The sequence below is a fragment of the Bombina bombina genome, chromosome 5, assembly GCF_027579735.1.
Source record: "Bombina bombina isolate aBomBom1 chromosome 5, aBomBom1.pri, whole genome shotgun sequence".
In the NCBI taxonomy this organism is placed as follows: Eukaryota; Metazoa; Chordata; class Amphibia; order Anura; family Bombinatoridae; genus Bombina; species Bombina bombina.
The window spans coordinates 1,017,515,449-1,017,528,281 of NC_069503.1; the positions used below are offsets into that span (position 1 = coordinate 1,017,515,449).

The following is a 12,833-nucleotide window of genomic DNA, read 5'->3' on the forward strand; positions in this document are numbered from 1 at the left end:
AGTTTATACATTATTGCTAGTAATGCCTAATCAGAGGGAACATATGATCATAAAGTTACATTTGTCATAAGAGCCAGTTAAACGAATGTGCTTGTAAATCTAATCATTTTATATTTTAATAAATCACAGTCAGCATAATTGACACTTGGGGAGGTTCAACCTTTTCCAGCCTCACCAAGCTGAGCTATTAACCAATGAATGAGCCGGTAAACTATACTTGAAAGACTAAAGAGCTTACCGAGGCAAGATTGGCTTTTAGTTACTTATTCCAACAAAATAGTTATAGTCATATGAGCCATATGATATTTTTCTGTATGGTATAAATTAACCTTCTTTTGCTGAGATGTAAAATGTTTCTAATATTAACATATTTGGTCTTATTCAAACCTAAACAAAGCAGCAGAAAGTTTAAGCATAATTAAAGGGAAACCCTCATTTTTTGCTTCATGATTCAGATAGCGCATATTTTGTAATTTACTTCTATTATCAATTTTTCTTTGTTTTCTTGGTATCTTTTTTTGAAAAGCAGGGACATAAGCTCAAGAGCCTGTCCATTTCTGGAGCACTATATGTCAACAGTTTTGCAAGAATAATATCCAAATGCAAGATTATAGGTGGCAGCACTGTTGCCTGTCATGTAGTGCCCTACCTAGGTATCTCTTCAACACAAAATATCATGGGGACAAGGCAATTTTGATAATAGAAGTAAATTGTAAACTTGTTTAAACAATTGTATGCTCTGCCTGAATCACGAAAGAAGAGTTTTGGGTTATTAATCGATTAAAGTGTTACATTGCCATGCAGAAACTAATTACATAACTGGCTCCATTTTACAATACCCAAGCTTGGGTATAATCTGTATGATTATACCAAGTGACACAGTGGAGTAGTGTAACAGTTTGTGATTTTTGCCTATGTTGTTTTTCTTTTTTGACTCTTGACAAATATTTTGTTGTTTGGACAACGATTTATGCTAAAATTGCTTCCCATATTGACAAATCAACTTGTTGTCTAGGAATTTGAAATATATGTTTATTAATAATAATAGCTTATAATATAGCTGATGAACTATTAGTTTTACCTCTACAACATATTCTTGTTATGTCCATATTTTAGTTACTTTTACAAACTTTCTATTTTTCAATATGATGTGTTTTTTTTACCTTGTATAATCATTTTGAGTTCATCAACTCTGCACATGTCTTGGCAGCAAGGATCACCCTATTTATCCTATCTTTTGTGAAGATGCAATTCGCTTGCTACGTTCCCGTAAGATGTGCCGTACTTATTCTGAGGGTGCTTACAATGACCTTGAGAGGTATGCATGGTGTGGAGTGTTTTAACAATGCCACCATGCTGTGCATTTTCATATATATACTTTGTTATATATATATGTTTTTTTGTGCTTCAAGATATGTAGCACTAGTGCAGTGATTCTTAGACTGTGATAAGCTTAAAATTCCCTATAGTTGGTCTATCTCATATATATATATATATATATATATATATATATATATATATATATATATATATATATAGTGTGTGTATATATATATATATATACATACATACAGCTCTGTAAAAAATTAAGGGACCACTGCAAAATTATCAGTTTATCTGGTTCTACTATTTAAAGGTATGTGTTTGAGTAAAATTAACATTTTTGTTTCATTCTATAAACTAATGACAGCATTTCTCCCATATTCCAAATACAAATATTCGGCTAGATTACGAGTTTGGCATTAGCCTTAAAAAGCAGCGGTTCTAACGCTTCTTTTTAACGCCCGCTGGTATTACAAGTTTGGCAGGTACAGGTGTACCGCTCACTTATATTCTGCGACTTTTCCATACCGCAAATCCCCTTACGTCAATTGCGTATCCTATCTTTTTAATGAGATTTTCCTAACGCCGGTATTACAAGTCTTGGAAGAAGTGAGCGGTACAGCCTCTACCTCCAAGACTCCTACCGCATTTAAAAGTCAGTAGTTAAGAGTTTTATGGGCTAACGCCGGAACATAAAGCTCTTAACTAAAGTGCTACAAAGTACACTAACACCCATAAACTACCTATTAACCCCTAAACCGAGGCCCCCCCTCCCACATTGCAAACACTAAAATAAAATTTTTTAACCCCTAATCTGCCGACCGGACATCGCCACCACCTACATTATACCTATGAACCCCTAATCTGCTGCCTCTAACATCGCCGACACCTACATTATAGTTATTAACCCCTAATATCCGCCCCCAACGTCGCCGCCGCAACCTACCTACAATTATTAACCCCTAATCTGCCGACCGGACATCGCCGCCACTATAATAAATGTATTAACCCCTAAACCGCTGCACTCCCGCCTCGCAAACACTATAAAATTTGTTATTAACCCCTAATCTGCCGTCCCTAACATCACCGCCACCTACCTACAATTATTAACCCCTAATCTGCCGCCCCCAACGTCGCCGCTACTATATTAAATGTATTAACCCCTAAACCTAAGTCTAACCCTAACCCTAACACCCCCTAACTTAAATCTATTTTTAATAAATCTAAATAAAATTACTATAATTATATAAATTATTCCTATTTAAAACTAAATACCTATAAAATAAACCCTAATATAGCTACAATATAACTAATAGTTACATTGTAGCTATTTTAGGATTTATTTTTATTTTACAGGCAACTTTGTATTTATTTTAACTAGGGACAATAGTTATTAAATAGTTATTAACTATTTAATAACTACCTAGATAAAATAAGTACAAATATACCTGTAAAATAAACCCTAACCTTAGTTACAATTACACCTAACACTACTCTATAATTAAATTAATTACCTAAACTACCTACAATTAAATACAAATAAATTAAATAAACTAAATTACGGAAAAAAACAAACACTAAATTACAGAAAATAAAAAAGAAATTACAATATTTTAAACTAATTACACCTAATCTAATCCCCCTAATAAAATAAAAAAGCCCCCCAAAATAATAAAATTCCCTACACTAATTTACAAATAGCCCTTAAAAGGGCCTTTTGCGGGGCATTGCCCCAAAGTAATCAGCTCTTTTACATGTAAAAAAAAATACAGTACCCCCCCAAAAGTCAGATTAGCCAATAGACTACATGGTGTTGGGCAAAGAAGAAAATTGGACTCATCAAAGAAGATGACCTTACGCCAGTCCTCTACGTTCCAATTCTTATTGTCTTTTGCAAAACTCAACCTGGCTCTTCTTTGTTTCTTATTAATGTAGGGCTTTTTTCTTATTTTGTGCACTTTACCCCAGCTGCCATTTGCCATTCTTTTTGTAGGTCACTTGATGTCATCCTACTGTTGTTCAGTTACATTTGAATGAGTTGTCAGTCATCCCGGGCATTGGAGAGTCGTTTTTGCCCTCTGCCAGTCTGTAGCTTTGTTGTCCCCAATGTCTGCTGCTTGACCTTGTTCTTATTAACCGCTGTCTTTGAAAATTTTAAAGGGTGGAAGCAACCTGACGTTCACTTTGCCAGTAAAGCCAAAATTGAGCCCTCACTTACTTTTTAGGTACTACTAGCACTGTTTTTGCATTCCAGCTGGTCCTATTGCAAGAGGATATTGATGACCACAACAGTGGTATATATATAATATAATAAATGCTCTAAATTACAATATTTGTATATTCTATTTATATTTACTCAAACACATACCTATAAATAGTAAAATCAGAGAAACTGATCATTTTGCAGTGGTCTCCCCCCCCCCCCCAAAAAAAAAAAAAACTGTTTGTATTTTTACATATATGAGCTTTGTTTATGGACTGAAGTGTTGCAGTTATTTCTAACTGTATCATTGTGAAGCTTTGATAGATGACATTTAATACACTTCATGTAGGGGTGTGTTATAAAAAAAACATTGGTGAATATATATATAAAGTTAACTAGAAAATATCACATGAACATCTCTATGTAAAAAAATATATTTTACCTCAAATTTTCATCAGCTCACCAGCATGATTATAAAAATTCCAGTTATATTAATCATTGCTGAATTCATACTTTGCTTTACTCAATCTCACACCAATCAGCAAGTGCTACCCAGGGTTCTAAACCAAAAATGGGCCAGCCCTTAACCTTACATTTCTGCTTTTTCAAATAAAGATACCAAGAGAACGACAAAGAACTGATAATAGGAGTAAAGTAGAAAGGTGCTTAAACTTGCATGCTCTATCTGAATCATGAAAGAAAAAATTTGGGTTCAGTATCCTTTTAAACTAAGGAGGGAAATAAAGAAACTGTGCTGCACATGCCAAATGCATGCTTCTTTGTAAATCCTGATTGGCTGCTTAAAGTCCCTTTACAATGGGAGATGGCTACTGAGGAAATTTTGAGGTAAATTGTTTTCCTTTTTTTACATACAGATGTTCTTTAGATATTTTCTAGTTAGCTTTATACAGCTATGCTACATTACTTTAAAGTGGTGCAGCATTTAGGTAACATTTCCCTATAAGCTGTAGCAACTATTTATACTCCAACCACTGTTAGCGGGGCATATGATATAATTAAGTTCTATATGTGTCCACTCTGGCGTTCAAGGTGTTAATGCTGCTGCTTTAAACAAAAATAGAGGTATCTTTAAGCTTATTAAGTTAAATGTGGCAACAAAAGAATTAAATTAGCAGAATTACTATACATACATTTATTTTGTAAGTTAGTCTAGGAAGTTTACTGCAAGTATCTCTTCTACTCTCTATTTAACAATACTCTAATCATCTTTCCACCAATTCGTCCCCAACTTGCGCTCGTATTACAAGTTGAAAGTAAAACGTTTGCGCACAAGCAAAAACACGATAGACACAGTATATATATATATATATTGCAACCACGTTAACTTTAATGAAGCGCGAAAAACAAAACTAACACCCATACTTGCGTGCTAACACGACCCTGTATATTCAAGTTTGCTAAATCTTATATAAAATATTAATATTTCACATTGTAATGTTCTTCTCACAGCAGTATAAGTTCTATTTGTTCTTAAATATTTATATATACATAAAGATATATATATATATATATATATATATATATATATATACCTTTACATGTACATATATCTATTACTATAGATATGTAGGTATAGCTATGTGTTTTACATTAGCAGTATCACATATATATATATATATATATATATATATATATATATATATATATATATATATATATATATATATATATAAATAAGGTTATTTTCTAGTTTAAAAACATAGGAATGTAAAATATATGTTTTGCACATCGAGTTTCGCAAATTTAAATTTAATGTAGTCGGGTTAGTGCACATAACAACATAGTAATCTTAAGGCACGTTTTTGAAATATTATATATAAAATATTAAAATATTAAAATATACTAAACATATTGTAAAATATTCTAACCAATCCATAGAACAGATGTATATTTTGTACAGTAAGTTTAATTATTTATGATTGTTTGATTGTTGATAATCAAATACAACATAAACAAGTATTCACAGTGCTTTATATGCTCACACTTAATTTAATTAAATAATAGAAGCACAGATGTATATGCAATATTTTGGGCTCACATGTCATGTATGTTACAGGGATAGGAAAGTTAAAATTAAACTTACATGATTCCAATAGAGCATGTGATTTTAAGACACTTTTAAATTACCTTCTATTTTCAAATGTGCTTTGTTCTCTTGGTATCCCTTGTTGAAAAAGAATACGCACATATCCTACACTAGTGAGAGTTAGCTGCTGATTGGTTCCTGCACACATTTTCTTTTGTGAGAGTTCATCTTGCTGCCAGTAGTGCAGTGCTGTTCCTTCAGCAAAAGATAACAAAAGAATAAAGCAAATTTGATAAATTGGAAAGTTGTTTAAATGTGTATGTTCTATCCAAATCATGAAAGAAAAATGTGGGGTTTCCTGTTCCTTTAAGTTCTGTGGACATTTGTATATCATGGGCGCGATCAAATATACAGCGCAGGTTTCGGCGCAAGTGTGGGAATCTGCACCATCCGTAATTTCACCTCGCACATCGGGGTATTACATAAACCACCGGCGGCAGTTCATAAAGTGCCGTAAGTCTGATAAACTAGTGATGTCCAGAAATGAGCGTAAAATACAAATTTCTGGAGTCGCCAGTGACTTACGGCACTTTAGAAACTGCCGGCGCCTAAGAAAAGTAAAGAAAATAACAAATCTCCCGTAAAAGTCTAACACGCCTCCCAAAAATAAGCCCGACACGTAAAACCCCTATTTCTCCAACATTGGTGTGTCCGGTCCACGGCGTCATCCATTACTTGTGGGAATATTCTCTTCCCCAACAGGAAATGGCAAAGAGCACAGCAAAAGCTGCCCACATAGCCCCTCCTTGGGCTCCGCCCCCCAGTCATTCTCTTTGCCGCTCTGAACAAGTAGCATCTCCACGGAGATGGTGAAGAGTATGTGGTGTTTAGTTGTAGTTTTTTATTCTTCTATCAAGAGTTTGTTATTTTAAAATAGTGCCGGTTTGTACTATTTACTCTAAAACAGAAAAGGATGAAGAGTTCTGTTTAAAAGAGGAGTATGATTTTAGCAGCAGTAACTAAAATCAATTGCTGTTCCCACGCAGGACTGTTGAGCCCAGAGAACTTTAGTTGGGGGAACAGTTTGCAGACTTTTCTGCTCAAGGTATGACTAGTCCATTTTCTAACAAGACTGTGTAATGCTAGAAGACTGTCATTTTCCCTCTTTGAGATCGGTAAGCCATTTTCTTAGACTCTTAACAGAATGAAGGCTTATTATGGGCTATATACTGGTTGACACTCTTGTGGGCTAAATCAATTGATTTATTTAAGTTTTTATGAGGTTTGAAGTGATTTTCAAAACTTTTAGTGTTTGGGAACGTTTTTAGGCGCCAGGCAGTCGTTTAGACACCTTCCCAGTCAGGAAGGGCCTTTCACTATAGTAGGCAGAGCCTCATTTTCGCGCCATAATTGCGCAGTTTATTTTGGATGCAGTGCATGCAGCTTCATGTGAGAGGGTCTGGTGGTCATTGAAAACGTTCTTGGAAGGCTTATTTTGGTATCGTATAACCCCCAAGGACAGGTGAAGTCGCAGCAAACGCTGTGGCTGGGACTGTAGTGGGGTTAAAATTGCTAATTGATAAAACAGCTCCATTGGGGTGCAATACTTTAAAAGCATTAAGACACTAGGGTGAAAATTTGGTAAAGATTGGATATTTGCTTCATAGTTTTTCACACATTCAGAAATAAAGTGTGCTCTGTTTAACATTTAAAGAGACAGTAACGGTTTTGTTTAAAAACGTTTTTTTTTTTGCATTATTAGCCTGTGTAAGCCTGCCTAACATGTCTGTACCTTCAGATAGAACATGTTCTGTATGTATGGAGCACAAAAGAGGAAGCGGAGCACTGAGTTAAATAAAAGTTCAATTTATTTCAGCAATTAAAACAAAAAACTTCAAGGAGATAAAGGGTGCTATTCCTTGCATAGGGTTCAGCTCAAACAGCTGCTGACATGTTTCGGCATTCCGCCGTTGGCGAAACATGTCAGCAGCTGTTTGAGCTGAACCCTATGCAAGGAATAGCACCCTTTATCTCCTTGAAGTTTTTTGTTTTAATTGCTGAAATAAATTGAACTTTTATGAAACTCAGTGTTCCGCTTCCTCTTTTGTGCTGATTCTGTGACCTACCAGCGTGAGCACTGAGAGAGGAGATTGCTCCTCGTTCTATCCCTGACTACCACACTGCTGAACGGACCCTGCAGCCGTGCCTCCCCTACTCACAAAGAGGATTGGCTGAGATCGATTCCCCTCCAATCAGGAGTGAGCAATTCAGCAGAGGACGTCTTCCAACCAATCCTGCATGGAAATACACAGGGGATTGATAGGTGGTTCCCGCCCCCCTCCCTCCAGGAACGTCTGACGAGGGAGTACAGGCACCAACAGCGGACGCAGTTTGTGTGCTACACCGGACAGGCTGGAGTAGCAGAGCCACCGGTAAGCTGCGTATACCGCTCTCAGGTTTCATTGATCCTGCCCCCAGGACCGGATGCATCAGAGGTGAGAGGAGGGGGGAACACTTATACCACAAACGCCTGTTTGGTATTGTTCAACCCATTGGGTCTGTGAAGTTTTCATGTACTGCAGTGACTTTGCTCCTACTAACTCTCTACACACCTAACAGGGACACCCTCCTTTTTGTTTCCTGTATGTATGGAGGACAAGGTGGTCCCCCCTTCAAATGTATGTGATAATTGTGCCATGGCGTCCAGACAAAGTAAGGACAGTACTGTCACATTTAATAAGGTTGCCCAAGATGATTCCTCAAATGAAGGTAGTGGGGATAGTTCTTCATCCTCTCCTTCTGTGTCAATACCAGTTATGCCCGTGCAGGCGACCCCTAGTACATCTAGCGCGCCAATGCTTGTTACTATGCAACAATTAACGGCAGTAATGGATAATTCCATAGCTAATATTTTATCCAAAATGCCAGCATTTCAAAGAAAGCGTGATTGCTCAGTTTTAAATACAGTGGAGCAAGAAGGCGCTGATGATAATTTATCTGTCATACCCTCACACCAGTCAGAAGTGGCAGTGAGGGAGGGTTTGTCGGAGGGAGAACTTTCTGATTCAGGAAGAATTTCTCAACAGGCAGAACCTGATGTTGTGATGTTTAAATTTAAGTTAGAGCATCTCCGCGCATTACTTAAGGAGGTACTAACTACGCTGGATGATTGTGACTCTTTGGTCATTCCAGAAAAATTGTGCAAGATGGACAAATTCCTAGAGGTCCCGGTGCACCCTGATGCCTTTCCGATACCTAAAAGGGTGGCGGACATAGTGACTAAGGAGTGGGAGAAGCCAGGCATTCCTTTTGTCCCACCTCCTATATTTAAGAAATTGTTCCCCATGGTCGACCCAAGGAAGGACACATGGCAAACAGTCCCTAAGGTTGAGGGGGCAGTTTCTACGCTAGCCAAACGCACGACTATTCCCATTGAGGACAATTGTGCTTTCAAAGATCCTATTGATAAAAAATTGGAGGGTTTGCTTAAAAAGATTTTTGTTCAGCAAGGTTACCTCCTCTAACCAATTTCGTCCATTATTCCTGTCACTACGGCGGCGTGTTTCTGGTTCGATGAACTAGAAAAGTCGCTCAATAAGGAGACTCCATATGAGGAAGTCATGGACAGAATTCACGCACTTAAGTTAGCTAATTCCTTTATTTTAGATGCCGCTTTGCAATTAGCGAGATTAGCGGCGAAAAATTCAGGGTTTGCAATTGTGGCGCGCAGAGCGCTCTGGCTAAAGTCTCGGTCGGCGGATGTATCTTCCAAGACAAAATTGCTTAATATCCCTTTCAAAAGTAAGACCCTTTTTGGGCCAGATTTGAAAGAAATTATTTCAGACATCACTGGGGAGAAGGGCCATGCCCTCCCACAGGATAGGCCTTTCAAGGCTAAGAATAAGTCCAATTTTCGTTCCTTTCGTAATTTCAGGAACGGACCGGCTTCTAACTCTGCAGCCTCTAGACAAGAGGGTAACGCTTCCCAGGCTAAGCCAGCTTGGAAACCAATGCAAGGCTGGAACAAGGGTAAACAGGCCAAGAAGCCTGCTGCTGCTACCAAGACAGCATGAAGGGGTAGCCCCCGATCCGGGACCGGATCTAGTAGGGGGCAGACTCTCTCTCTTTGCTCAGGCTTGGGCAAGAGATGTTCCGGATCCCTGGGCACTAGAAATAGTCTCTCAGGGTTATCTTCTAGAATTCAAGGAACTTCCTCCAAGGGGGAGGTTCCACATGTCTCGCTTATCTTCAGACCAAATAAAGAGACAGGCATTCTTACATTGTGTAGAAGACCTGTTAAAGATGGGAGTGATACACCCAGTTCCAACAGTGGAACAAGGTCAGGGGTTTTACTCAAACCTGTTTGTAGTTCCCAAAAAAGAGGGAACTTTCAGACCAATTCTGGTTTTAAAAATTCTAAACAAGTTTCTCAGAGTTCCATCGTTCAAAATGGAAACCATTCGAACAATTTTACCTACAATCCAGGAGGGTCAATATATGACTACCGTGGATTTAAAGGATGCGTACCTACATATTCCTATCCACAAAGATCATCATCAGTTCCTAAGGTTCGGCTTTCTGGACAAACATTACCAGTTCCTGGCTCTCCCGTTCGGTTTAGCCACTGCTCCCAGAATTTTCACAAAGGTGCTAGGGTACCTTCTGGCGGTTCTAAGACCGAGGGGCATTGCAGTGGCACCTTATCTAGACGACATTCTAATTCAAGCGTTGTCTCTTTCCAAGGCAAAGGCTCATACAGACATTGTTCTATCCTTTCTCAGATCTCACGGGTGGAAGGTGAACGTAGAAAAGAGTTCCCTGTCTCCGTCAACAAGAGTTCCCTTTTTGGGAACAATAATAGATTCTTTAGAAATGAAGATCTTCCTGACAGAAGTCAGAAAGTCAAAGCTTCTAAACGCTTGTCAAGTTCTTCACTCTATTCTGCAGCCTTCCATAGCTCAGTGCATGTAGGATTTATGGTTGCAGCAATGGACATAGTTCCTTTTGCTCGAATTCATCTAAGACCATTACAACTGTGCATGCTCAATCAGTGGAATGGGGACTATGCAGACTTGTCTCCACAGATTCAAGTAGACCAGGTAACCAGAGACTCACTCCGTTGGTGGTTGACTCAGGATCACCTGTCTCAGGGAATGAGTTTCCGCAGACCAGAGTGGATCATTGTCACGACCGACGCCAGTCTATTAGGCTGGGGCGCGGTCTGGGATTCCCTGAAAGCTCAGGGTCTATGGTCTCGGGAAGAGTCTTTTCTTCCGATAAACATCCTGGAACTGAGAGCGATATTCAATGCTCTCCGGGCTTGGCCTCAACTAGCGAAGGCCGGATTCATAAGATTCCAGTCAGACAACATGACAACTGTAGCTTACATCAACCATCAGGGAGGAACAAAGAGTTCCTTGGCGATGAGAGAGGTATCCAAGATCATCAAATGGGTGGAGGATCACTCCTGCCATTAATCTGCAATTCGCATCCCAGGAGTAGACAACTGGGAGGCGGATTATCTGAGCGTCAGACTTTCCATCCGGGGGAGTGGGAACTCCACCCGGAGGTCTTTGCCCAGTTAACCCAATTATGGGGCATTCCAGACATGGATCTGATGGCGTCTCGTCAGAACTTCAAGGTTCCTTGCTATGGGTCCAGATCCAGGGATCCCAAGGCGACTCTAGTGGATGCATTAGTGGCGCCTTGGTCGTTCAACCTAGCTTATGTGTTTCCACTGTTTCCTCTCCTTCCCAGGCTCGTAGCCAGGATCAAACAGGAGAAGGCCTTGGTGATTCTGATAGCTCCTGCGTGGCCACGCAGGACTTGGTATGCAGACCTGGTGAATATGTCATCGGCTCCACCATGGAAGCTACCTTTGAGACAGGATCTTCTAGTACAAGGTCCATTCGAACATCCAAATTTAGTTTCTCTGCAGCTGACTGCTTGGAAATTGAACGCTTGATTTTATCCAAGTGTGGGTTTTCAAATTCAGTGATAGATACTCTGGTTCAAGCCAGAAAACCTGTGACTAGAAAGATTTACCATAAAATATGGAAAAAATATATCTGTTGTTGTGAATCCAAGGGATTCTCCTGGAGTAAGATTAAAATTCCTAAGATTCTCTCCTTTCTCCAAGAGGGTTTGGATAAAGGGTTGTCAGCGAGTTCTCTAAAAGTACAGATTTCTGCTTTATCTGTTTTGTTACACAAACGACTGGCAGCTGTGCCAGATGTACAAGCTTTTGTACAGGCTTTGGTCAGAATCAAGCCTGTTTACAGACCCATGACTCCTCCTTGGAGTCTAAATTTAGTTCTTTCAGTTCTTCAAGGAGTTCCGTTTGAACCTTTACATTCCATAGATATCAAGTTACTATCTTGGCAAGTCCTGTTTTTGATTGCTATTTCTTCTGCTAGAAGAGTTTCTGAATTATCTGCTTTGCAGTGTGATACACCTTATCTGGTGTTCCATTCAGATAAGGTTGTTTTGCGTACTAAACCTGGTTTTCTTCCAAAAGTAGTTTCTAACAAGAATATTAACCAGGAAATAGTTGTTCCTTCTCTGTGTCCGAATCCAGTTTCAAAGAAGGAACGTTTGTTACACAATTTAGATGTGGTCTGTGCTTTAAAGTTCTATTTAGATGCAACAAAGGATTTCAGACAAACTTCATCTTTGTTTGTCGTTTACTCTGGTAAGAGGAAAGGACAAAAAGCTACTGCTACCTCTCTTTCTTTCTGGCTGAAAAGCATCATCTGATTGGCTTATGAGACTGCCGGACGGCAGCCTCCTGAACGAATCACAGCTCACTCTACTAGAGCTGTGGCTTCCACATGGGCCTTCAAGAACGAGGCTTCTGTTGATCAGATATGTAAGGCAGCGACTTGGTCTTCTCTGCACACTTTTGCCAAATTCTACAAATTTGATACTTATGCTTCTTCGGAGGCTATTTTTGGGAGAATGGTTTTGCAAGCCGTGGTGCCTTCTGTCTAGGTAACCTGATTTGCTCCCTCCCTTCATCCGTGTCCTAAAGCTTTGGTATTGGTTCCCACAAGTAATGGATGACGCCGTGGACCGGACACACCAATGTTGGAGAAAACAGAATTTATGCTTACCTGATAAATTACTTTCTCCATCGGTGTGTCCGGTCCACGGCCCACCCTGGTTTTTTAATCAGGTTTGAAAAATTTCTTTCTCTATACACTACAGTCACCACGGCACCCTATAGTTTCTCCTTTTTTTCTCCTAACCATCGGTCGAATA

The 12,833-nt window shown here is 39.0% G+C and overlaps 1 protein-coding gene across 4 annotated transcripts in view; it reads left to right on the forward strand.

Moving 5' to 3' along the window:
* RIMS2 (regulating synaptic membrane exocytosis 2) overlaps window positions 1–12,833 on the forward strand; it is a 1,281,054-nt gene that overhangs the window by 886,093 nt on the left and 382,128 nt on the right. The gene's annotated exons all lie outside the window — the stretch shown is intronic.